The sequence below is a fragment of the Barbus barbus genome (genome assembly GCF_936440315.1).
Source record: "Barbus barbus genome assembly, chromosome: 39".
In the NCBI taxonomy this organism is placed as follows: domain Eukaryota; kingdom Metazoa; phylum Chordata; class Actinopteri; order Cypriniformes; family Cyprinidae; genus Barbus; species Barbus barbus.
The window spans coordinates 12,524,290-12,550,543 of NC_136717.1; the positions used below are offsets into that span (position 1 = coordinate 12,524,290).

The 26,254-nt window shown below is 37.3% G+C and overlaps 1 protein-coding gene across 2 annotated transcripts in view; it reads right to left on the bottom strand.

Moving 5' to 3' along the window:
- The window catches only part of LOC306858349 (synaptotagmin-1-like), a 202,638-nt gene that overhangs the window by 127,280 nt on the left and 49,104 nt on the right, over positions 1 to 26,254 (bottom strand). For both annotated transcript variants that reach the window (XM_079398850.1, XM_079398848.1), the window contains exon 2: positions 3,884 to 3,939. The gene's annotated coding sequence lies outside the window, so the exon portion shown is untranslated. The remainder of the gene's footprint in view (positions 1 to 3,883; positions 3,940 to 26,254) is intronic.

Consider the following 26,254-nt stretch of genomic DNA (forward strand, 5'->3'; position numbering starts at 1 on the left):
GATAATAGAAAAATAAAATGGGACAGGAAAATCAATTATATCAAATAAATGCAACCTTGGTATGCACAAGAGACTTGAGGGGGAAAAAAACAAACATTTAAAATATCTTACCACCTCTAAACTTTTGAACAGTAATGTAACATAATATTAGTATTAGTATTAGTGTAGTATTATAGTATATTTTAATATTATATACTGTATTAAATATATTATGATATATTAATATTATATTAATTATATAATTGTGCAGTGCTGCAATGTATGGAATAGTTTGGAACTATGATATGACTGCAAATGACTAATGAATTCCCTAAATAAGCATTTCCTCCCACTTTTGTCAATAGTCTGAGCACCTTTAGTAAGTGATGCCATCTTTGATATAGAATGTGGCACGCAAGATGGTGTGAAACCCCATCAGGCAATCTGCCATTTGTGGAAGACCTACCAAAGTCCCCTTTAAACTCCATGGGTGTAAACCATGCTTCATAGTATACTATTATTAGTCCTGCATAAAACATTGCTCAGAGCAAGATATGCTAATTCAGCCTCAAAGTTCAGGTTTCTGCTGGTTGAGACATCATACGCAATGTTTCCGAAAACATAACACTTTTTCTTGTTAATAATCCCACTTATTGTTGCAGCATTTCATGTCTAATTTCTTATTAGAAGTCACACAACAGGATTAGCTCTCCGGCATGTGTCGCTGCATCCAAATACCCCCATGGCATGTCTCTCTGACATGTCCATCAGTCAGCTGTTGATAAGACAGTCCTATGCAAAAGTATGTCACTTAATTTCCTCTTAATGGGCCGATGCATTAAATTTGAGTCATGTGCCAAAAGCTGTGATACATCCATGACAAGGTTATTAAAGGAACAATCTGAGAATTCGCCGGGCAGAAATCGAGAGACGAACCGGAGATGTGAAATTGCTTCTGGTATCACTGTGGTCATATCAGCTTGGGCGCTTCGCTGATTAACGAATTAGAGAAGAAATGAAATAGTATAATGTGATGGATTAAAAGAGGAACATTGGGCATAGCCTGTGCTGTTAGGCACCGGCCTGAAAAAAAATCTGCTTTATCTGTCGAGAAAATGAGGCAGACGGGTTAGCGATGGTAATACGCTGTTTAAAGTGTGGCAAAAGAGAGGGAGCACAAGTAAAGAGAGGAAAGAGAGTTGCTTGCAGAATGGGGGTACTAAAAGCCTGCACAAAGTGCCCCTAATGTACTCTGGAGAGGGATGTACGCCTTGTTATAGGGCGAGACGTTGCGTACTAACAGCACTGTAAAAGCTCCAAATATCTCCAGAACAGTCTTCCCCTCCATTACTGGACCTCACATCTCTAAATTATTTTGATCCATAATTGGATGTCAGGATATAGACAGATGAAAGACAAGCCGAGAAGGCCGGTGTGTTGATTATTTTCAGATGGATTGATTTTTTCTCATATTTCTCCTGATTGTTCTCTATTGACATTGATGTGCTTTGCATAACAATATGTCCGACAACTTTAAATGAGTTTCCCAGGGCTTTGCTCTCCACATGGGAGTTCTGATTAGCGAGGGCCGCTTGAGTGGCTTGTCAATCCATCCCGTCGACAAGGAGCGCCCAACAAGGTGCCTTCGCTTTCAGAAGAATTTATACTCACTGACTCTCAGAAAGAGAAAAGATGTCATCTATCGCTGAGGGAGGCAATAAATAAAAATATCAAAGCGTGACCGTGGGGTTGCTTGGTTGAGCCAATCGCTCAAGCTTGAGTTTATTCCCCATAATACTCCATTTCCATGCTCAATGCACTGTGTGTCTTCTCTCATGGCGGCACAGTAACCCAAAGCCACATCTGGAATGAAGTGTGAACATCAACTACTCCCTTAGGTTCTGTGAAAATGCTTGAATGACCTACACCAGGGTTTCTCAAGCCTCAACAGATGCATTTCGGATATCTCCCAAAATTTAGCACACCTGATTCGGTTCATTAGTCACTCTACAGAGACCCTCTTGAGTCTATGAACTAAACTGGGTGTGTTCGATTAGTCAGATCCCTAAAATGTGCGGTAGGAATGTATTGAGAAATCCTGACTTAGACTAATCAGGAGCGAAATCCGATTGAGATTTCACTCTGAGGAATGAGCAAAAGGGCTTAGGCTTAGTGCTCGAGGTCAACCTCCGCTTGCCTCCTATCCTCTGAATGGCCTTCCTGACAAATCCCACCAGGCCCTTTGTCTCTTACATCAGCATGGGTGCAGTGCAGTGTTGCAGTTTTTACAGCGAGTGACTTGGTTAGATTATCTGTCGAGGAAATCGGAAGAGGATTAGGGTAGGAAGGGAATCATGGGTAATACACTGCTATCAAAAACAAGCATGGCGGAGCCAGAGATACGGAGACAACTTGGAAAATGATGGGATTCAGAGGTGACTTCTCTCAACACATTGTACGGCTCAGGGGTGGGATTATAAAGCAATTAGCAGCACTGGCGGTGATTAATACTGTGGCTAATAGGATGAGGCTGAAGATCGGATAGGGGAAGGGAGGTGCCGAGCACAAGAAACCCGGACGAAGACAAGCACAGTGTATCAATCACATATGACAGCTGGGACAGGGTCCAGGAGCTCCATTCATCATGAGAGAGAGGGGGACACACAGACCTCAGCAAAGTAGCAGTGGAAGCATTAATTACTAGTTGCTTCAAACATCCCTGACACCTCAGATTGTACACTGGAGCTGGGTACGTGGATGAATCAGCCGGGAATTAAGATGATGGCATTAGAGAGACCGCTAAGGTTTAAGAGGAATTTCTCATAATAAAATGCTGTAGTCAGACTTTTACAGTACATCAATGCAGTTTGGGTAACTTTCTGTCATTAAACTAGAAAATTACTGTTCAATCAATCCATGTTGTTGTTGTTTTAACCATAATCAATACATATCATCCTATTCAAAAACTTGAAAACATTATTCTTCCCTTCAGCAGGGGACCCTGGAAGAGGAAACCAAAGCCATCCGTTATAACCACAACTTTATATAAAAAAAAAAAAAGAATTATATATATATCTATATATATATATATATATATATATATATATATATATGTTTTAACCACTGCACAAATGGAACTTCATTGGAAATTTCCAGTTTAATATACAGTTACTTTTGATACGAAATAAAGTCAAATTATGTTTTCAGGAATTTCAAACAATAAATGGCATTTTGGCACTCTTTGATGTGGCACAACAGATCGCTGTATTGGCGCGTCATTTCAAACTGCAGTACTGAAGTTTATATAGACTGTGGACAGTATAAAACAAGTCAATCATTCCATCAATCAATCAATCTTATAATTTATTCAAGATGCAGTGCATGTTGGAAACCGTAGTGCCAGCACATTACACTGGACATCATTTTACTGCAAAAATGTTTTGTAATTATACAAGAGATCACTATAATATACACACAGATAAACATTATGATTTTACATGATCCTGTTCTCTGTAAAGTCATTGTATATTGCTAATCATTTGAAGAAAAAAAGTAGTACTACTGTAAAAAAAAGCTGCTTTGTATGATAACTCATAGCTGGTAATATGCTTTAAATTCACACAAAAACTGTTTACAGTGTATAGAAATGAGAGAGAGAGAGCGATATCATTATCTGAGAACAAACTCTGCCCTGTGATTGATGGACTGATGATATCAGTTTAAATATTATATAGAGTGAGTTCAAGATACAGCTTTATCTTAAATTCTTTGAAAAGTGGTTTCTCTTTGCAGTTTCTTAAAAGATCTGCAGTACACTTGCACTGTGTATCTTCAGGGTTGTAGTGTAACATGAACAACATTATACTAATGCTGATAAGATTCACAAGAACAAAAAGCACAGTACCTACAGAAAGCACAGCCGTCTCTTCCTTTTCTTCTCCGGTTCTTCTTTTGTGCTCACTGGAAGAAGAGGAGAAAAGATCACATTAGCACAACACTAGCTCAGAGATGGCCATCTCCACCACACATTATCATCTCAGCCTCAGGGCAGAGCATAAAGTCCTGAGAGTGCCCATCTATGGACCCAAAGGATGATGCCATCTGCTTTAAAGTGTATATAAAAACAGGAAATGACCAGGTTGCAAAGCAGGCCAAGGCACAAGTATGAACCTAGAGATTTATCAAACTGTACATGGGGAATTCAGGTAAACTGGGCTTGTTGTTGACTCTCAGGTCAATTGATGTAAGTACATGAATATTAACTTTAGTATATAAGACAATCCCTATTCAGTGACATATAATTCCCAATAGAACTGAGGTTCACATACTTTACTCCGAATATTCAATTAAGTATGTTTTGAATAACAGATTTAAAGTAGCCTGAAGGCAGAGCTGTACAGTGTGCCAGTCGGATGTTCATTAATTAGCACAGCTCTAAATAAAACAGACTGCTCATTGTAGAATTGAATTACAATGTCTGAATGTCCACGTGAAGACCTGTGCTGAGGAAGTCACCTTAAATTAAATATGAAGGAGAAGTAGGTTTGAGCTCTGGAGAATTAATGGCAATTTAATATTCTGTTAATTATAAAGTGCACAGTCTTGTGTTCCAAAATTGAAATTATTCAAGGAGAAGTAAAAAGAAAAGCTTTTTTAAAACCAACCAACACAGGTCACATACACAGATACCATTATTCATTTTATAATATGTATTATATAATATTTATATTTACAAATGTATAAGATTATTTATGTATTATTAAATAAGTACAAAGAAAGCCGTTTTAACTAAATCTATTTACAAATAAGGATAATACAAGCATTTCTGCATTTATATCATTTCTACAATCTGTTTGTACAGAATTATCCTTCTTGCTTGTACAGTTTTTTTTAAGAGAAGTTATGTACAAAATTTCTTGATATAAATGTGCAAGAATGGGACATTCACCACATAATATTTTACAATAATTGCATAATTTACATGGCTGCAGTGCTTGCAATGTATTAAATAATTATCTTACTCAATCTCTCTCACACACTCAACATTCATTCTCTCCATCTTTTCTCTTCTCAATCTTTCTCTAATATGATTACATTTTATTTGCCCCCAGTTGCAGCGGATGCCACTCTTCATTATTTAACTTCCAGAAAGCATTTTGAGACTCAAGTGATAAACACACAGACACTAATTCTAGACAATTTACCCCTGTTTAGTATGATTTATTATACACTGTTGACCACCTACTGGAGTATTCAATTAATAAAGCCGAGCTGCATGCTTGCCAAGTCTATCAATGCCGTCTCGAACAGACAATTTTCACCTCAATATCTCTTGCATAAATTGTGTTAAATAATTTCCATTTGAGGGTTAAACCCAAACAGTTGAAGTGTACAATTCAGCTGCCAGGAAATGAGAGAAAACACTTATAATTTTCCATTTACCTAATAAGATAAATGGATAATAACATAACAAAAACAAATTAAACAACTGTGAACACTGTATGAGGAAGTTTAAGGCATTTTTTATGACCTGCATGTTGTAAGGCCTCAATATGTTTTACAAATAAAATAAAATTTTGCATCGCATGTATTTCAACTCAAAATATAATTGAAGGCTATTTAATAGCTTTTAATCAATGTAATCCAGTAAAACTGGATGTCTCTAATGTACAAATTAAATACATTACCAGAGGCTAATACTGAACTTAATCAAAGAAAAAACTTATCTACACCTAGAAATAGGTCTTTCATGAGAGAAAAAAAAATGGGCAATGGCACTTTTCAGCAAAATGTCTAAAACGTGTGACTCAGATGTGCAAGAATAATCACAGAAGTGTTCTTCTGCATTGTGCAACTGTGAAACAAATGAGTTTTAATAACACCTTCCTCTAACTTCTGCAGATACTGAGTTACTATTTGGGCTTAAGATTTGCTCATTGTGAAGAAGTGTCTAATTTGCTAGAGAGAATGGTGACAATACCACACTTTTTGTGTCAAGGACTTTCCGGGATCCATTCTTTCTTTGACATTTTGTATTCAGCGCCCCTCGCTGATACACTGCATGATCCGCTCACATGACTCAACATCAAATTTGCCTCACAAAGGCCAAAAGCCAATGCTTTTAAAGCTCATCCTGCATGGTGAAGGCTGCTACAGTAAGTAAAGGCTATTTACTACACCCCACCATTTAGCATTACAGCCCGTTGGTTTTTCTCAAACCGTGGTGCATAAACTGAAGAACAAAAACACCAGGCCAAATTGTGGAGGCTCAGACTGGAGTCACATATTCCACTTATTGTTGGAGAGAAAGTTTCTAATTTATGGAGGATTAGTGCGCCAAGGTGACCTAGTGCTCATTAGAAAGAGTGGTTAAAAGCACATTGGACAGATGAGAGGCCACCTGTTAAAAAGCAGTTTCAAATGACCACAATTTTATTCTGCATTACTGTCAGCCCACCACATCATTTAAATGCATGATACAAGATCACTCTCTAAAAGTTCATGCTTTTGAAAATGGTCCTTCAGCACAAGAGGCCCACTTTTCTATCTAATGACCATTACACAATGAAGCCTCTATCATCACAGCGGATATATGGCATAGATTTGGATGCAACATGGTTTCATTTAGAGGCAGATGGCCTTCATATAAAGAGACACAATTGATAAAGATCATATAAAGAAAAAAATCTAGTTTAAAACATACGTCAAGTTTTTATGAAAGTACTTGTTGTATAGGCCTACATGTTAGTTTCACTCAATGGGGAGGAAAAAAAAAAAACTTTACATCATTTTAAAGAAAAAAAATCTTTTTTTGCAAATCTAAATAATTATTTAATTATTCTCTTTTAATAGTTTTTAGGACAGTTGTATCACCCTCACATTTTTGATCCTATGCTTCCAAAATAAACAAACAAACTAATTATAATAATAGCAAAAAAAAGAATTTATTTACAAATTATTTATGTTACTTGCATCATATATATAATATATATATATTAGTGCTGTCAAATGATTAATTGTGATTAATCGCATCCAAAATAAAAGTTTTTGTTTACATAATATATGTGTACTTATATGTATTTACATGTACATGTAATTATTTATATTCATATAATTTATATGATATATAAATGTATTTAATATATATGCATTACACACACACACACACACACATATATACATATATATATATATATATATACACACACAATCACAGTGGTGTGAAAAAGTTTTTGCCCCCTTCCTGTTTTATTTTTTATTTTTTTGCATATTTGTCACAATTGAATGATTCAGATCATCAAACTAATTTTAATATTACACAAAGATAACCAGAGTAAATACAAAATGCAGTTTTGAAATATTGATTTAATTTATTAAGGGAAAAAAGCCGCCCAAACCTGCCTGGCACTACGTGAAAAAGTAATTGCCCCTAAATCGAATAACTGGTTGTGCCACCCTTTGCAGCAACAACTGCAATCAAGCGTTTGTGGTAACTGGCAATGAGTCTTTCACATCGCGGAGGAGGAATTTTGTCCCACTCTTCTTTGCAGAATTGTTTTAATTCAGCCACATTGGAGGGTTTTCCAGCATGAAAGATCTGTTTAAGGTCATGCAATAGCATCTCAAAAGGATTTAAGTCTGGACTTTGACTTGGCCTCTCCAAAACCTTAATTTTGTTTTTCTTGAGTCATTCAGAGGTGGACTTGCTGGTGTGTTTGGGATCATTGTGCTGTTGCATAACCCAAGTGCGCTTGAGCTTGAGGTCACAAACTGATGGCCGGACATTCTCCTTCTGGATTTTCTGATAGAGTGCAGAATTCACGGTTCCATCAATTATGACCATCACACTACCATCATCATGTTTGACTGTTGGTATGTTCTTTTTATGAAATGCTGTGTTGGTTTACGCCAGATGCAACGGCACACACCTTCCAAAAAGTTCAACTTTTGTCTCATCAGTCCACAGAATATTTGCTCAAAAGTCTTGGGGAAAATCAAAATATTTTTGGCAAATGGGAGATGAGCCTTTGTGTTCTTTTTGGTCAGCAGTGGCTTTTGCCTTGGAACTCTCCCATGGATGCCGTTTTTGCCCAGTCTCTTTCTTATTGTTGAATCATGAACACTAACCTTAATTGAGGCAAGTGTCCTTGAGCATTCTAGCACTGTCTCCCTCAATTAACACACCCGATTAAACTCGTCAACTCATTAGTAGAGACTGAAATGGGTCTGACCTGAAAAGGGTCAGAAAAGGTAAAGAGATTTGAGAGAAAACACGATGCGTGTCAGATCCGTGTCACGTTCAGCAGTGACATCTCTTAATCTAATAGCCAGCTGCTGTGATGTCTGTTCATCAAGAATAAAATAAAAAAGAGGAAATCAAAAACTTTTATATAGCTGTAAGTATTTATTAGTATTTAGTGTTTGATAACTTTATTCAATTTCTGTATATTTCTGCTGAGGGGCACAGGTAGCTAAATATAACATTTATTATAATGGGTTTATGTGAAGATTGTTTTAAGATCACTTAAATTAGAAGTTATTTTTAAAGACTAATAAATGTTAAAATTGATAGCTCTTAATTATAATGTAATGTTTAATGGCTATAGTCAATGGTTAAATATTAGGGGAAATTTTAATTTAAAGCGAAATCAGTATTAATTGGTATCAGTGATACTGGCCTTCAAGATGCCATTAAACTAGTCTCGCGTAACCAGACATTCAGACTGACGGCTGAAGGTCTGGAATGATGCACATTCATTGGCCAACGCCCGCCCATGAGGCCGTTTGACCGAAATGTCAAACAACCAATCATAGTTCGTTTCGTTTAGCGTCACGTTTCAGGGCATGGAAATGTCGCCACAATAACAGACCGGTGTGTGATACTCTCGGATGCATTTTAAAGATTCAATGCCGCGAACTTTAAATATTTCACATACTTTTGAAAATCCAGCGTTTAGTTGACTTATAAGCTTTCATCGTCACATTTGTAAACACAACGGCTTTCTTCTTTTGTGAGGGGGTTTGGAGCCACTGCATCTTTGTTTCCCGGCAGACCGAAAATAAACGCGACACTCGCTCCCGGGAATTCCGGTTTAATTCAACCAGTCAGATGACGACTTCGATATTCCTGAAGTGTTTCCAGAAAAGTGTGCCATATGCATCAGACGTTTAGCCAACGGTCTGTGGGTGTGACATCTGAGGCTGAGACTACCATTAAACAAATATTAAAAATATGTTGTTTGTACATTAATTTGAAGATTGAATGTGAAGTTATTGCTATATAAATGTACTGTATATTTAAAAACTTTAATGTTAGGTGGGATTAATCGCGATTAATCTCGATTAATTAGAAAAAATGTGCGATTAATTAATTCATTTTTTTTATCGATTGTTTAATCAAATATATATATATATTTGTGCTGTCAATATATAAAATGTACAGATAGGGGAAAAATATATATGGGCATCACGTAACTGACTCGTAGACAGGTCCAGATTAAAAATAAAATTGATCAGACAAGAAAAAGAAGAAAAAAACATTGGTGCAATTAAAATGGTTTTAAGAACTAATCAAAGCTCTGTGTGATTCTTGCTGCCGATTGCTTTCGCTTATACACAGACTGTGCTCCATGCATAAACACTTCTCATCTTTGCCTTAAAGCCATATTATAACCCAGCAGCCATGTCTTTTTATAGTTATGCAGACAAGCTGGTTTGGGACTGGGTGGCTGTGGGAAATTTATGAGAGAATAATGATGCACATGAATAATTAGAAGGCTTGTGTATTTAGTTTTTTTCTTTCTACCGTCTTCAATGTAATTTTTCAAAGGCTGGAAGAAAAGTACACCGCATTCCCTGAAAGTTCCCTGTGAAAGGTTAGATTTTTGTGATATTTTTTTAAATAAAAGATCAAAAAAGATTAACAATGCAGATTAATTTTCACAGCCTTCTTTGATCATATTTACCAAAGGTGCCAATATTTTTGGCCATGACTGTATATAGGCCTAAAAGTTTGAAAAAGTTACTAAAAGTTTCCTTTCACTGTCATAAAAAATACTAGAAACTTCAGTAAGGTTACATTATATAAAATGACATGAGTGAACTTATAAGGGCATCATTTTGACTGGTACAAAGGTTGAAGATGAAGGTTAATGCAGTTATTGGCTTTGGGATTTTTTTCCTATCATGTCTTTTCCTCCAATAAGAGTGGTCTTCAGTAAAAGGCCAAAGAGCTAATTGCAGGTTTTGATAGGCCATATACCTCTGCTTCCTGCAGCACTGACAGCACAGGGCAGCTACTGAGGCCGTGTAATTGGCCCCTTTTAAAAAAGGAAGAAATACTCTCGTGGGAACATGAAAGGCAGAACAGAAGATATCATAAAACAAAAAAAATCATCCACATGCAGAAAACTTTACCAATTTCAAATGCTTTTAATTGTGTCAGTTTGTAAAGGTTTACTTGAAAGAAGTGTAACATCTGCTTATGATCCCTGATGGTCGTTGGGACTTTATGTTTTAAGAGACCCCTTAAAACTAAAAAAAGGCTAAAGCCTTTTTACATTTGCATATAATTCACAGACCTGGACCCACATTCGACCTTTATATGGGTGCTAAATTTCCAATGGTTGTCCCCCCACTGTCAAAAAGACGCTAAACAAATTGACTATCTTTTCTCTCCACCGGACTTCAAACACATTCCAAGAGAACTAAATGACCCTCATTACCAGGTCTGGTTCAGTAACTTTGGCGATTTCACTTCGGACCAATCAACCCATGGCTGGAATGACGAAGCTTTCACTCCTAAAGGAATTCATCAAGAATCTACGCATTATACATGTACCAGGACACTTTACTCAGCACCAACAAAACCAATATGCATGTAACCGCTTGTTAACTATTTAGATGCGCTTCTAGGCTTTGACCCCTATTAATTAAGGTGATGTGATTCTCTGATGGTTCTTAGGTTGTGTTTAGCTGATGGGTAAATCCTATCATAGTCAGACTTTGTCTCGCTGTGTCTCGTGTTTCCCCTCCTCTCGTGCCTATATTTGGTCTTCCTGTTCCTGTCCTCGTTCCATGTATTTATCAGTTCATTAGTTCCAGGTGTGTTGTTAATTATCTAGTTTAGTCTGTCCTTTATAAGCCCTGTGTTTCCCTGCCTCTGTGTCCGGTCTGATCGTCATTTCATTGTCTTCATTTGGTGTTTCCAAATGTAAAATGTTTCTATGTCTCCAGCGATTCCTGAGTTTTCTTATTAAAGTTTATGTTTGAGAGAAGTTCCTCGCCTCCGCGTTTCCCTTCCCCTGAGAGTGGATTGTGACAGAAGACCGGACCTACACCGTTGTAAGCAGCGCTTCTCCTCCCTCATTTTGTTTTCCGATTTTTGCGAAGTTTCACGTTTTTTCCCCCTCCGCGGCGATGGAGTTCGCCGCCCGCCTCCTTGCCCTTATGATCTCCCGTTCGTGGAGTACGCTGGGGAATTCTGCGGGCTCGCCGCGGTGACAGAGCTGCACGACGCGGCCATCCTCCACCTGTTCCGGCTCGGAGGCTGTTACCACCGCCCTATGGACATCCCAGACACCACAGGATTGAGCTGGAGAGAAGGGATCTACCGGTGTCTGGGAGACGTCCGGGCCCGAGCCAGAATCAGCCCGTCATCGTCCACGGCTCTCCCGAGCCCGCTGCCATTTGCAGCTCCCCCAATTTAAAGGCGAAATTAAATTTGCAATTACTTAGTTTTTTTAAGCAATCGACAGCACTAGTTTATATATTATATTTATATATTAATATAAAATATAATAATATAAATCTATAAATGTATATACATATAAATAGTTTCAAAATATATGAGTGTGTAAAAAAACAGTACACATACATATATTATGTAAACAAAAACTTTTATTTTGTATGCGATTAATCGCAATTAATCGTTTGACAGCACTAATAAAAAAATGAATGAATGAATGAAAGTCAGAAAAGTAGTAGGCTTCAAGGTAGTAGCTGGGAGTTTACTAAAATTACTAATGCTCTGTCACTCCACAAAAATCTACTATGGTCCAGTAATATAATCCCATAGGAGCAAAATGCCTGGAACAGCAACACGCACTTCTCCAAAATCAAATATTATCTCTGATGCAATGCAAATAATGCCGTTTTGAACATTCAAAGGAAACTGTTCATTAAGAAACAACTCTTCAGGGCACAGCGAGCAACTGCACAGCTTTTGCACAAAGCCTAATTAAATTCCCCAAAGCGCTCAGTTGTCACACAAAGAGCTGTGGAGAGCCACAGAGAGAGAGTGAACACCAGATATAGCAATATAATTGTGGTCCCACTGGCCGGTACCTCCCAGCTGACTGCCGAGGCCAAAAACTACAACATAATCTGGGCAGAGGTGTGATGTACATCATTGTAACGATACAGCAGAACCACTGATTGCAACAGCCTCCAAAGTGAGTTAATGTTAAACACGGGTCCAATTGCATCTCGGATAATGCACATGGACTCAGAGGGGCAGCGTCGGCTGGAGAGAACTTTCTGGTACAGGCCAACAGAGAGAGGAGAGCCAGACAGACAGCAATTAGAAGAGTCAACATTGCCTAAATGTAACAAGCTGCAATTTGAGCTCACACGCTCGAGTCTCTCTGGAAAATAGCTAAAATGAGTCTGGCTTCAACATGATTTTGAAATAAGTATCAGGGGAGCTGGTCGGACGGTTAGATGGGCCAACACAATCAGGTGCTGTCTGTAAGAATGGTGGGATTCACAGGCTTCAGGCTCATTTGTAGCTCTGAGACAACAACACGCACCTTTATAAAGACAGCAGGAGCTGTTTACTCTTCATAAATCATACTAAAAGCGTACTTTTAGCAATACTCTGACACATGCTATTGTTGAAGAAACAGATTTTCATCTGTGCAATTTCATTAAGGGTCGACAACCATTTCCAAGTCATAATAGTTTGTCATTTAAGCATACAGTTCTCATTACTGTGTATATGTACAGATGTTTTCAAATATCAGTAATAGTAATAAGAAATCGGTTATTGTAAATGGTTAATATAACTATACATATCCAGTAAGATTTCCCATTGAGAACAGTAGAATATGTATGCATGCATCTCAAAGGATGTATGTATCTCACAATGATGTGTTAGAAATATGTGTTAGCGTTATATATATATATATATATATATTGTGACGAGTCGGCTGCCTCCCCCCTGTCTATCATCACCACCCCGTCCCGTATTCGCCGCCCTTCACCAGGCTCCCGACGGGAGTGGGTGTGTGAGAGAGGAGGGGCGCTGAAACAGCCAGGGCTGGCGGCGTGTGATGAGGCGCACCTGACGTGAATAGAGCCTCATCACCGCCGCCGTTTAAACGCCGAGCGCGCCTCTCCTCGGGGGACCGGTCTCTCCCCCGTGCATGCACGCTGGTGTCCTCGTGGGTCCAGGAAGGGAGCGTCGAGGAGGACTGCCGCACCCGTTAGGTGGCTGACGGGCCAGGATGCCGGGCCGCCGAATCCCCCAGAAGCGCCGGGATGCCCGAAGATGGACGAAGCCGCGCAAGAGACGCCGCCGCCACTCGCTCCCGGCCCCGAGAGGGGAGCGCGTGCGGCCACCGGACTCCGCCCCTTCCCTGGACCCTTCCCTCCTGAACACTGCCCTCCTGCACAGCCCCGCAGCACGACGAGGACACCAGATCCCTGTTTATTTTGGACACTTTTCCCCCTTTGGACACTTTATTTTAATATTTTGTTTAATAAAAACCTCTCCGAGGCTTGACGCCACGCCCACTGTGTCTGTCGTTGGCTCCTCCCGCCACAATATATATATATATATATATATATATATATATACACATATACACACACACTCGGTTTAAAGATAAAGATTAGATAGACAGTCAGACAGACAGACAGACAGACAGACAGACAGACAGACAGATAGAACAGTGAACAAACCAGAGAACATACATCTAGCAAGCTTTCCCAAAACTTGTTAGATACTCTTATTGTTTTTCAACAAGTATCTATGTTAATAATCTGCTCTAAAGTCATCTACTGTCAATTCTGAGGATTATTGCTGTCTCTTGCATTTAGTTTCATATGAAGAGCATAACCTTCACATGCACCTCTAAAAATTCTGTGCCACCTTTCATGATCCTAATTAAATGTCACTGAAGGATCCTTTGCTTTTCTGAAGTTCTTTGTAAATGACCATACCTATTACTCTGCTTCTTTGCCAACTTTTGTGTTTCTGTTTAATAAGGAAGGTAATCCACAAATCTACATGTGAGGTGTTCTTTTTTCCCCTCCGTGTTTCATTAGACTGGGGTATCACTGAAGGAGATTGTATAATTGGGACAATCAGTATAGTACAGTGGTCTATGTCTATTCATGGCTCTCATTAAGCATTGAGATGAGCCAGAAAGCCAAGGACTGTTCAACTGAGATGTCCTGCCTTGTGTGCTGTAATAATCAAGGCCTCTTTTCAAGATGGTTGAAAAAGGCTCAATTAAGGACCCTGATTAATGATGCAGGGTTTCTTGAGAGAGTAAACATGGCCCTTTCTTTATTAGACATCAAAAGCCATATTTAACCTAATGATCAAATTCAAATTCAAATTTTCAAATTCAAATTTTATTTGTCACATACATATACATACGTAGTACGACATGTAGTGAAATGTATTGTACGACTGTCCAACAAATTGTCCAACAAATTTAAGAAAAACCTCAAGTTTACAAAAATACAAATAGAAAAAGCACAGTAAACATATATACAGAAATAAACTAGCAATAAAATAAAATAACAATAGATATGAGAATAAAAATAGATATGAAGAATAAAAATAGAATATGATTCTATATAGATTCTATAAAAAGTAAAGTGTATGTCAGTGATAAAGTGTCCGTGTGCTGTGCAGTGCAGTAAAGTGTATAAGTGAGTGTTCAGTGATCAGTGGATATCAACAAGTTCATTGTTTCAACAGTGCTGAAAGATTGTGATGGTCTTGAATCCTCTTAAGGAACATTGCTGTAAGATCGGACAACCACAAATTAAAGGATGGTCATAAATTTACCTTTCAAGATGAAGTAATTTAGGATACAGGCCTGCAGAAATGTCCAGCATTCCAAAAAAACTACATAACACAGCCAAAAAAAGAGTGGGATTGGAAATGTACTGTTTTTCTGGCATGTTGCCACCCACCTCTCAGAAATCAATCGGACTATGACCTTCATGAATGACTCACTGGCAATGAGCAAAGAAGAAATGTAGAGGTGAGTGTTTAGCACCAAGCGATTTAGATGTCAAGGAATTGTAAGCGATTTCTGCTAGATTTCAACCTCATTTCCTCACTCCTAAACCCAGGCCTGCAAAGACATGTCAGCCAACATTATGTCATGATCATATGAGTTTTTAATAAAAAATTTAGAAAATGTAGGCCACACCCCAGACGGTGTCCAAGAACTCTATCTGTTAACATTACTATTCATTTCAATGGCAGTTGCTTGACACTGGAAATCCTAGAAGTAAGCAAAGCCAAGATCTAATTATGTAAATGTTTATTACAAAAAAATTACAATAATATTGCATTAAAATATTTGAGCTAAGAAAAATGATTATTTCCTTAAAATAAATAAGGATCATGCAAACATAAAACTCCTAGGCGTATTTAAAATATTATTTCTTAAACTTTTTTCTGAAACAGAAAAACATTTTGTAACATTTTAAATGCCTTTACTGTCACTTTTGATTCATTTATTTAGCCCCAGCTAAATAAAAGTATTAATAATTAATAATAAAAAAATACAAAATAAAAATGACCCTCAACTTATATATAAACGCCGGTGTAAAATGTCAAATTGGAATCCACTGCAGTGACCTTCTGGTGCCACTCAGGATGCTTTTTTTGCAAGGACTCAAGTCATGAGTTTCAATGCATTTGATAACAAATGTGCTGGAACATTTCCTAGATCATTATCAGTGAAAATGGAGTCTACACATCACGGTTAGCGATGCTACTTCACAGGCAGCGGCTAATTACTCCAGACTTCAAAGTGGCACAGGCTGGGAGGAGACGGAGCCACAGTGGGAGACCTGACTGGTGTGACTTCATTTGGTTAAAGAAAGCACAACAAGAGGCCGTGCAGTTGAGAGGGCATTGAGATGCTCAAAGCTTGCAGCTTCTTGGATAAAATTGCCTATATTAACATGAATCTTACAAAGAAAGCTCTACTCTGTGGAACAGAGGACGATAAAATGAATCATCCATTGAAATATATTAGCTGAACGAGTTAATTATGCATGTACTTAGTGCCCACACCGTGAATATTATATTGCTCAGGAAAGTCTACCTAAAAACAAAATGGAGGCTTCCATAATCTGACATCTCTCAAGCAACCCATTTTGTGGAGATAGCCAGCCTCATTTCCATTAAAAGATACTTTGCTGTGCATGTTATGCAACACAAACAAGGTAAATGAGCAAACCGTAAATGCATTTCTAAATAAGATGTGATCACAATCTATTCAATAAATAGGTAAATAGGAGTAATGGGCTGGACAATGGATTGCTGGACCGGTTGGAACCAGGAACACCGGCATAATATCCGGCGTTTTGATGATAACCTAGAAAACAGCCTGTGTGGCTTTTATTAAAATGAAAATCTCAGGTCCCATCTTTTGAATTTCATCTCACGATTGCAGTTTGTTCACACTGCCAGCCTGAAAGTTAACACCCAATTAAGATGCCTTGAGCTTGGGACTATTCAAACTGAGTTTAAAGGTGGGAACGGATACTGGTGGATCTGACGAAGCCAAGTTTGATTAGATTACAACATCTGACACCAAATTACATGATTGTATACGGTACAATTGCATATAAAACCATTGCCAAGAACGCAAATTCTCTGCAAATGGAAATTTGTTCAAAGTGTTGATCGACTGACCGAAATGAACAACAGGAAAAATCTGGCGGTATGAATCAAGTGAGAGAGATTTCACATTGAAAGATGTGTGATCGTAGCTGTGAGGTAACAAACTGTACTTTGAGTCTGAGGAACATGTAAGATGGCCTCTGAATAAACATGCAAATGAACAGCCTAAAAAAAGTGTTCATATATTTTTTTCGTTTTACTTGAACATGACATTTCTGCACAAAATTGTGCACCCCCCCCACACCTCTGAGATTACTGCTCAGTTCATAAACACCATTAATTAATTTAGCTCTTACAAATGTCATTTTTTGGAAGAAATCTGAAAGGTGCTAACATGAAAAGTCACGTTTATTAAACACCACAGTGAGCCACAAACACTTTGGCGCAGAGACAATTCAACACATCAATTCCAGTTTAGTCTATTGAAGCGGGTGGCATAATTAAATGCAAACTCTTTTTCAGTGTCACCCTTCTTTCATTTTTTCCAGGCTGTGTGTCCTCAGATACATGAAGGAGGAAGGGACCGTCCCATAGAAGCTAGCTGTCAGTTTTGATCCGGTCGTGGATGAGGAGCCAGAGCTGTCACTCAGTATCACGCTCGCAAGTTATCAAAATGCAGTGATAATCATGCAGCTACAGATGAAGGAGAAAAACAAGCCAGCGGTCTGGTCTGATGGCAAGGCACGCCGTCTGGAACGCTCGCTTTGTCATACATACCAATTGCGTGACATTTCACAGCTAAAATCGCCTGGCTCAGACGGCTACCTGCAGATTCCAGAATCAGTGAATACATGCAAATCACACTGAAAAAGGGTCTGCCATTTACCAGCAGGAACGTTTTTAAACAACTTGAATTTTGGTAGATCAACAAGCTTCCTTGCTTTAGATCTAAAATCTCTAACTTGATTTTATACTAGATTCACGAGGGATAGTTTACTCAAAAATGTAATTTCTGTCATCATTTATCACTCACTGTCATGTCATTCCAAACCTTTATGGCTTTCTTTCTTCTGTTGAACACAAAAGAACATATTTTGAAACATTTCTCAGGATTTTGTGTGTCTTGTCCATACAATGGAAGTCAATTGTCACTAAAACTGTTTGGTCACTATCATTCTACAAAATATCACCTGGAGAAGAAGGTAAGCCATACAGGTTAGGAATGACATGAAGTTGAGTAAATGATGATGGAATTTAAATTTTTGGGTGAACGATCCTAAAAAGACTACATGAAATGGCATGGACCGCACATTTAACTTTTCTAATATTGTAATGTGACAGCTCCAAATAAAAAATGAAATTCAGATGGAAATAATACAGGATGCTTTTATTCATGGAGATTTGATTAGACTTGATTAGAAGGGGTGAAACAATGCAGTGTTGTTTTTGTCAGCAGAGAGAAAAGGGTGGGCAAAGCTTCTCCAAATAGATGAAAGATAATGGGACATTTTTTTCTTTAGATTAATGGGTGAATGCTGGTTAATTGTCCTCAGCAAGACTACCAACATTTATTAAAGGTGAAGGGTGTGATTTCTACACCACACAGAATTGCAAAAATAATGACAGAAATTACACGCTTCATTTTAAGAAAATAAATAGGGTCAAATTCGATGTCATGTAGTCTTTTAAGACCCAATATAAACATTTTTTAGTCCATGTTTATTAGCTTCAAGGTTAATCTATATGTTGATGTACTGCTAGTTTCCATCAGGTTTTAAAAAAAACTTTCAATTAAACATTAATTCTCTTGTATTGTTTCTCAAACAGGAAACTTCACACCATATTGATAACATAAAAAACAGACATCGCAGCAGCGGGGTTATTAGGCTATTTGGCTGCTATTTCTTTAAGAGCTGCCTCTGCTGAATGTGATGTGGATGTGACACGCACGCTCGTAGCTCGATACGCGCTTCAATATAAAATGATACAGACTATAGTGTGCGCTGCCGTATTTGTGCGTGCAATTGAAGAGCACGTTCTACAAGCAAAGTATAATGGCTGACAGGACAGTAAGATTCGTTTTTACTGACATATGGCCTGGCAAAACCTCGTCTGACCACAGGTCACTGTTGTTCTATTGAAGCTCCTCGTCACCTGTACTGTTTCCATGCTCAATCCCCAATCCTAGCTTTGCCCCTGCGTTAACTGCATTAAGAATTTTTAATGCAATTAAACCGGAAAAAATATTCACCTGCATTAACGCACTAATTTTGACAGCACTAAAATAAATATTTTTTGTATTATTAAAAAAAGGCATTGTGTCCAAATACATCAAGGAAAAAATAACAGTCAGCCCCCAGTACACAATATAAAAACTATTAACTCTAACCTGCTTACTAAATTCCTTTTTCAGCTTAAATGTCTCAATGGATCTCGTTGCTTTTTGGACTGTAGACCTGAGGAATAGGGCGTGTGGGGTTTGGTCTGATTGATCAGCTCATCCTAAGCCTGGGTGACAAACTAGCAGCGAAGCAGCAGAAGCACAGCTGTTCTTCCTGCAGGTAGCAATCATAGAAGATAGCGCACAGTCCACAGCACAGAAAAATCACTGTGCCCACCTGCAATTACAAACCATGCATTACTTTATAGTCCAGACTGCTGTCATCCAATGGCTGAAAATAAATATAGATCACTATAACTAAGGAGGGAAAACATCTGTGTGGAAATATGTTAGCTATCTGGCTAGGAGGGGTAGATCGTATTGTAAGAGCCTTGGGGAGTAACTCATAAAACTGTTGAATGTTCAGAAAGGCGATATTAGAGTAACTGGAAAAGCCCACACATTGCCGATCCTTTGATTAAATGTGCAGAGCATAATATAGTTTTTCCTTCTGGTGTCCTGGTTTACTAAGCAAACTAATTTGCATTTTGCACATTATTTATTACCTCATAACCTACTTTCATCTGCTTGCTGAAATGCACCACATTGGCACACCACATACTTCTCCTAATCTGGTTAAACTGGTGCACCTAATCCCTAACTAGTGGCACTCGCTAATCTATGTTGCGTAATCTGCTTTCAAGCTCTTGTAAGATCTTCACTTGAACCACATCATCAAAGTGGTTGCCAGTTCTTCTGCTGTTCGTCAGCAGGTTGCTGATATCTCCATCACAGTCTCTCTTTCTCCAGGAGTACCATTAACACTACAGCTGCTGTCCCACTGATGAGCACTATGCCCTTTATAGATATGAATTTGAGCACAGTCCTCTCGGCAAGCCCATTAAGACAGAATGACAGCACTCAGAATCAGCCACAGCTATAATCACGCAATCAAAATGCATTATTTGGCTTCTTCAGGTGCACGGCAATGAGTACGGCCCCTCTCGCACTGTACCCAATTGAGAACAATTGAGCTCATTCTGTCCTTGTTTGTCTCTGTGGAAATCATCATTCAGATGGACATTATCATAAGAGAAGCGGAATGAAGGGATAAAGCAGGAATGTGCATAATTACAGCCATGGAAATGATTTTTGTTTAACTGCTAACCTCAGATACTAAATCTTTAGTTGCTCATTCTAACCTGTATAATTAGTTTATTCTGTGTGTAACCATGATGAGCAGGTTAAAACTGAATATGACAGATCCAAATGGCCTTTAATAGCTAAACACGTTATATGAAGTATCAAGTTGTTTCCTAAAGACATGAGGCCTGATTCAGAACTCAATTTTAAGTTTTTCAAATGTTCTTTATTAAAGGGGTGGTTGACTGTTTTTTGTCTAGGCTTGATTGTGTTTATGGGGTGCAGTGTAATGTGTTAATGCTTCATTTAAAAAAAAAAAAAACATTATTTTTTACATAATTTACCTTTATTTTACAACGCTGTCCCTTCTCCTTTGAACACTCTGATGATTTCCTGTTTTTATGAAGCCCCTTCCTCAGATATACGCAATGGCCGCAGATTGGTTAGCTGGCCCACTGTGCTGTGATTTGCTAAACCGTCTATAGTGCGCGTCTAAACGTCACTCCTCTCATCTCAGTGGCTCGCGCTCCGGTTGTATTGTATACAACAACATCGTCAATAATGCTTATGAAGACGATTGCACAGAACCTGTGCAAGCACGGGACTTAATGGTATGTTTTTTGTTCGTTTTTGTCTCATACTTTTAGATATGCTGTTATTTGTAAATGCTACTGCTTATGTTAGCTTTTAATATACGGTTTTATCCTGATTAAAGCTTTAATACAGCACAGCAACCACGTGCGCATTCATGTTTAACGCTTCTCATAGCTATATGAAAAATATCTGTCTGTCTATACACATTTATGGCACACAGTTCTTTGATGGAGCTGTGATGAGCTGATGATCTGAATAAGAGAGAGAGAGAGAGAGAGAGAGAGAGAGAGAGAGAGAGATGCTTGAATTACAGAGGACGCGAGGAACAGGATTAAGAACCACTGTTTTATAACATTGATTTTGAAACTTGTGAATCCATTAGAATCGTTAGAAGACAGAATCACGATTCATATATGAATTGATTTGTGCACCCCTAGTTTTGACTGCATGGCAACAACTCTTCCTCTTCTCTAAAGCAGAGGCCTCGCCCCCTTTGTTGCTTGTTCCCAGGGGCGGGGTTTATGTAAATTTCAGAGTTTGTGATATCCGGGAAGTAGCTCGTTGTAGGTCCTACAAGCCATTTTTGTAGGCATTAAACTGCTATCATTTTAAAAGATATCTCCGATTGCATTGAACTTTCAGCGTCGTGCAGATATAGTTTATGCTCAAACAGCAACATTACACACTAACTAACGTTGAAAAAAGTGAAATTGCAATCAACCACCCCTTTGGTAACCCTTTGTAACGTAGTATGCTTGGGGTCTGCGCTATGGAGGACCAAGCCTGCAGAAACTGAAAATAAATAAATAAGCAAATATATAGATACATAAATAAATAAATGTAATAACAGGACTTGATAACAACAAATATAGTTCATTTGTAATAAAATCTAACACTGATTTTGTACCTTTATGTATTATTTTCTATATTTTTCTATATATTATATCTACATTTCTCTTTATTCTTTTTAAACTTTTATTTACTTAATCTTTCATTTATTTATACATTTATTTAACTAATTTATTTGCATATTCATTGATGTATTTATTAATTAAATAAATATAAAAATGAATGAAAGAATAAGTAAAAAGTAAAAAAAGAATACAAATAAATGTAAAAATAAATACAGAAAATAAAACAATGAATAAAGGTAATTCAAAATAATTTAATAATTTACAAAATGTATTTAAAAATATTAAGTTATTAAAAACATTACTATATAATAATATTATATCTCAATGATACTAAAATAATACTCAGATTTAAAACATGAAAAACATACAGTGAGTTTCCACATAATTTTCTAATTAGTGCAAAAATTGTCAATTTGAATGGACTAGAAACAAAAAATGACACTACTATAATAGATAGCAATCACTGTTCTGAAAAAAGCAAGTCTATTTTGTGATTCAAAATAGGGCTTAACTGTCTACATCTGTCCATATTAGAAGAAGTTGAATTTAATTTAATATGTTCATTTCTAAATCACCATTATTTTTATGCATATGAGGGTCCTTGGACAAAATAAATACATACATTTTATTATTTATGCATATATTAATTAATTAATTTCATAAATTAAAAAGTTTTTAAATATGATGGGAACTTAGAAACACTGTCAAAGTTACAGATTTGACTTGATTTGTAAAATGAATGAGAAGCAAACTGGATAGATTCCTAGAGTTGAGTGTGATGTGTGATTACAGTTAACATGCAAGTGATGATTAAAAATGCACTGCGCTTATGTTTACAGAGCGATAGCTGCCTTTTGGATGGCGAGAGATGATTATTTCTGAATGGTGACAGATGGCACATGAAAAGGTAAGAGAGATAGGGAAAAAATATCCTGGGCACGACTCGTTTCTGAAAAGCCTTGAGAAGCTAACTTTGTGTAAGAGATGCTTCAGCGGTTGCTTGGCAACCCTCATTAAAGCCAGTGTCTAATTCGTTGTGGTATGAGAGGAATCGGATGCAGCAATTAAATTTTTAGCATCATTTCAACTGAACATGCAATCATTTAACCAAATATATCGTCCTACATGCATCAAATGTGTTATCTACATAGAATTTAATGACACTTCTTACTTTTTTCTCATCCGTTGTTACTATACAGTATCCACACTGTTATACAATTCCTCAACAAAAATTGAAAAGGATAAGAGAGGATAAGCATATTCATACTTTCATCTCATGAGATGTGCATGGCTGTCTTGGTTCAAGTGCACTTGGCTGAAAACCACAAGGAACCTCATGATTAAAAAAAAACTATAACCTTAACAACAACTAGAAGTGATTGCTAGATTTTCCATTCCAATACTATATGAAACACTTCTGCATTGTGATTCGATCCACTACTGTTTGGAAGTCCGCATAGTTCAAACCATTTCAACATGGAAATGCATTTTTACAGTTGATCTCAGACTGCCTCTCTCAAGAAGGTGGGATATATTAGAGATGGCCTGATAGACACGAAGGGAATGAGAGGTATGCTTAGCAGAAGCCATTGTGAAAGAACTACAATGTGTTTGAAATGGAGAAGCACGTCGCTTTCAATGCAAAGGCTGCACCCCGCTGAAGCGCATGAAATTTCTGTAATATGCACCCAACCCTGCTATTTAGCATGTGGTTTACCCTGTGTGCGCTCATGAATACAGAGAGATATCAGAGGAGAGGTGCAGAACAAGTAGTCTAGAGGAGAGCAATAAGCTTTGTAGTAGCAAAATTAGACTTTGAGAATGTTGTGAATAAGCATAAAGTATTCAGAACACAACTGATCTTCAATACAAGTGTGAAATTGTCTGCTGGTGGTGTTTGAAGGTGCAAAAAAACAGCCTGGAACACGCAAGAGGTTGGTAGGTTTAAGAGATAATTCACTCAAAAATTAAATTGCTGCCATTATTTACTCACCCAGTTGTTTCAAACCCATGTAAATGTCACATTAGCAAAACTTTGCCGCAACTTCCCAGGCAAAAGGTCCAATAGTGTAGCAATATCTCTTTCAAACCAAGCAGTTTGATTATGCTATAATCATGGGGATTCTTACTGAAATGTGACCAAATCTTAACACAAAAGGAGAAAATATGAATAATTTGACCTATATTCCATGTCTATAGAAGGCAAAAACAGGACTGTGTGAGGAACAGAAAAAAAATCCGTTATGAACTGGTCTTTGAGTTGAACTGCAGAACTGTATCAGTCCAAATTGTGAACTAATTATTTACTAATTAAACTGATCAACCAAACTGAAGATAAGGCTTGAGAATGTATAAGAGTTCATTTATTAAAAACTCAAATGTTGCAACCGTAAGGCTTCAGATGATTATATAATGCATATATTAGGGGTGTCCCCGACTAAGGATTTTCTTAGTCGAATTAGAATTTCTGAATCTTTCCAGTAGTCGACTGATAGAAACACAGCAAGTTGGCAACTAAACTCTAAAAATTCACAGCGTTTTATTATAATAGTGTCTTCATTATAATGTTACGTATATGACAGTCCCAGTCATAGTTATTAATATACTGCATTGCCGTTCTATGTGAAATCAGACATTTGAGCACCCCCATATAGGCAAAATTGCATGATCATAACACCTCGTGAATATTCGACTGTGAGATTGGGATTCGAATCAGACTCCTCCTATTGAAGCAACGACTATTCAGGGTCATCCCTAGCATATATATATATTAGTGCTGTCAAATGATTAATTGCGATTAATCGCATCCGAAATAAAAGTTTTTGTTTACATAATATATGTGTACTGTGTTTTTTATTATGTATATATAAATACACACACATTCAGTATATATTTTTAAAATATTTACATATATACACATTTATATATTTATAGTATTATATTTTATATTATATATAAATATATTTAATACATAAACATAACATTTTTCATCAATATATACATGCATGCGTTTGTATTTATATACACATTAAATATACGCAGTACATACATATATTATGTAAACAAAAACTTTTATTTTGGATGCGATTAATAGCGATTAATCACTTGACAGCACTAATATATATATATATATATATATATATATATATATATATATATATATATGTATATACACACATACACACACACACACACACATATATACAGTATATATATATATATATATATATATGCATGTATATATATATATATATATATATATATATACACACACACACACACACACACACACATATACACACACACACACACACACACACACACACACACACACATTTATATTCATTAAATCTCATTATATTTCAAATAAAAGCTACAGCTCACCTATTATATTAAAAGTGGGAAAAAAGAAAGCCATACAGGGTTAAAATGACATGAGGTTAAATGCTGAGAATGTTCACTTCTGGGTGAACTATCCCTTTAATGAGATCCCCTGAAAATTCACTCTTGCGATTACAGGTCGGATTCTTTGTTTGTGCTCTTCAAAATGTTTGTCCATCTGTTTCTCTGACTCATTTTGTGTGTGTAAGTGTCTCCTGCTGACTTAAACGCTGTCACACGCGCACACACACACAACATCTCCCTTTGCTCTCGTCAATCAGAGGGTAACGATGAAATGAACAACTTGAAACTGCAATTCATTTTACTTTATGTCCACAATATCACATTTTTCCAAAACAAGATATTCAACAACTAAACAAAACAGAAGGTGGGATATTATTTTATGACTGATTGGATTTGACAAGTTTGGATGATATTTCAAAGGGAAGGTTTTTGATTTGCACTGTTGCATTGTTTTTTGCACACTGTTTCCAGTCGATGTCAACTGAAAATAAAAGTTGTTTCACAGAAAAAGCAAGTTAGCATCTTACATCTTAGCACATAATGAATAAGTCACAAACATTTCAACAATTTATTGTCGTAAGTCGCAAGCCCGCGATCTTAAAAATCCGAAAATGCTTTCCTACTCCATGCACTCACGCAAGATTTTCCATAAAATGTGATTTGATTTACACCAGCCAGATCTAAACATCCATCACTGGATTAGGCGCTCAATCTTATTAATTTCTAAGCCTATCTTTGGCCTGGACCGAATGATTAGCTGGATGTTTAATGCGTACGTGGGTTTAGTGAGGAGCATGGCGACAGCAGCATCTGAAAGCCCTGTAGATTAGAGCCGTTAATCTGGTTTGGGTGACAGTGGTCTGGCTAGACTCAGGACTGCAGCTGGCACCAGAGGTCTGGGGGATTAAATTAGAGCCAGCAGGCAGCAGGAGGAACTGGGTGGAGATGTGTTTATCAGTG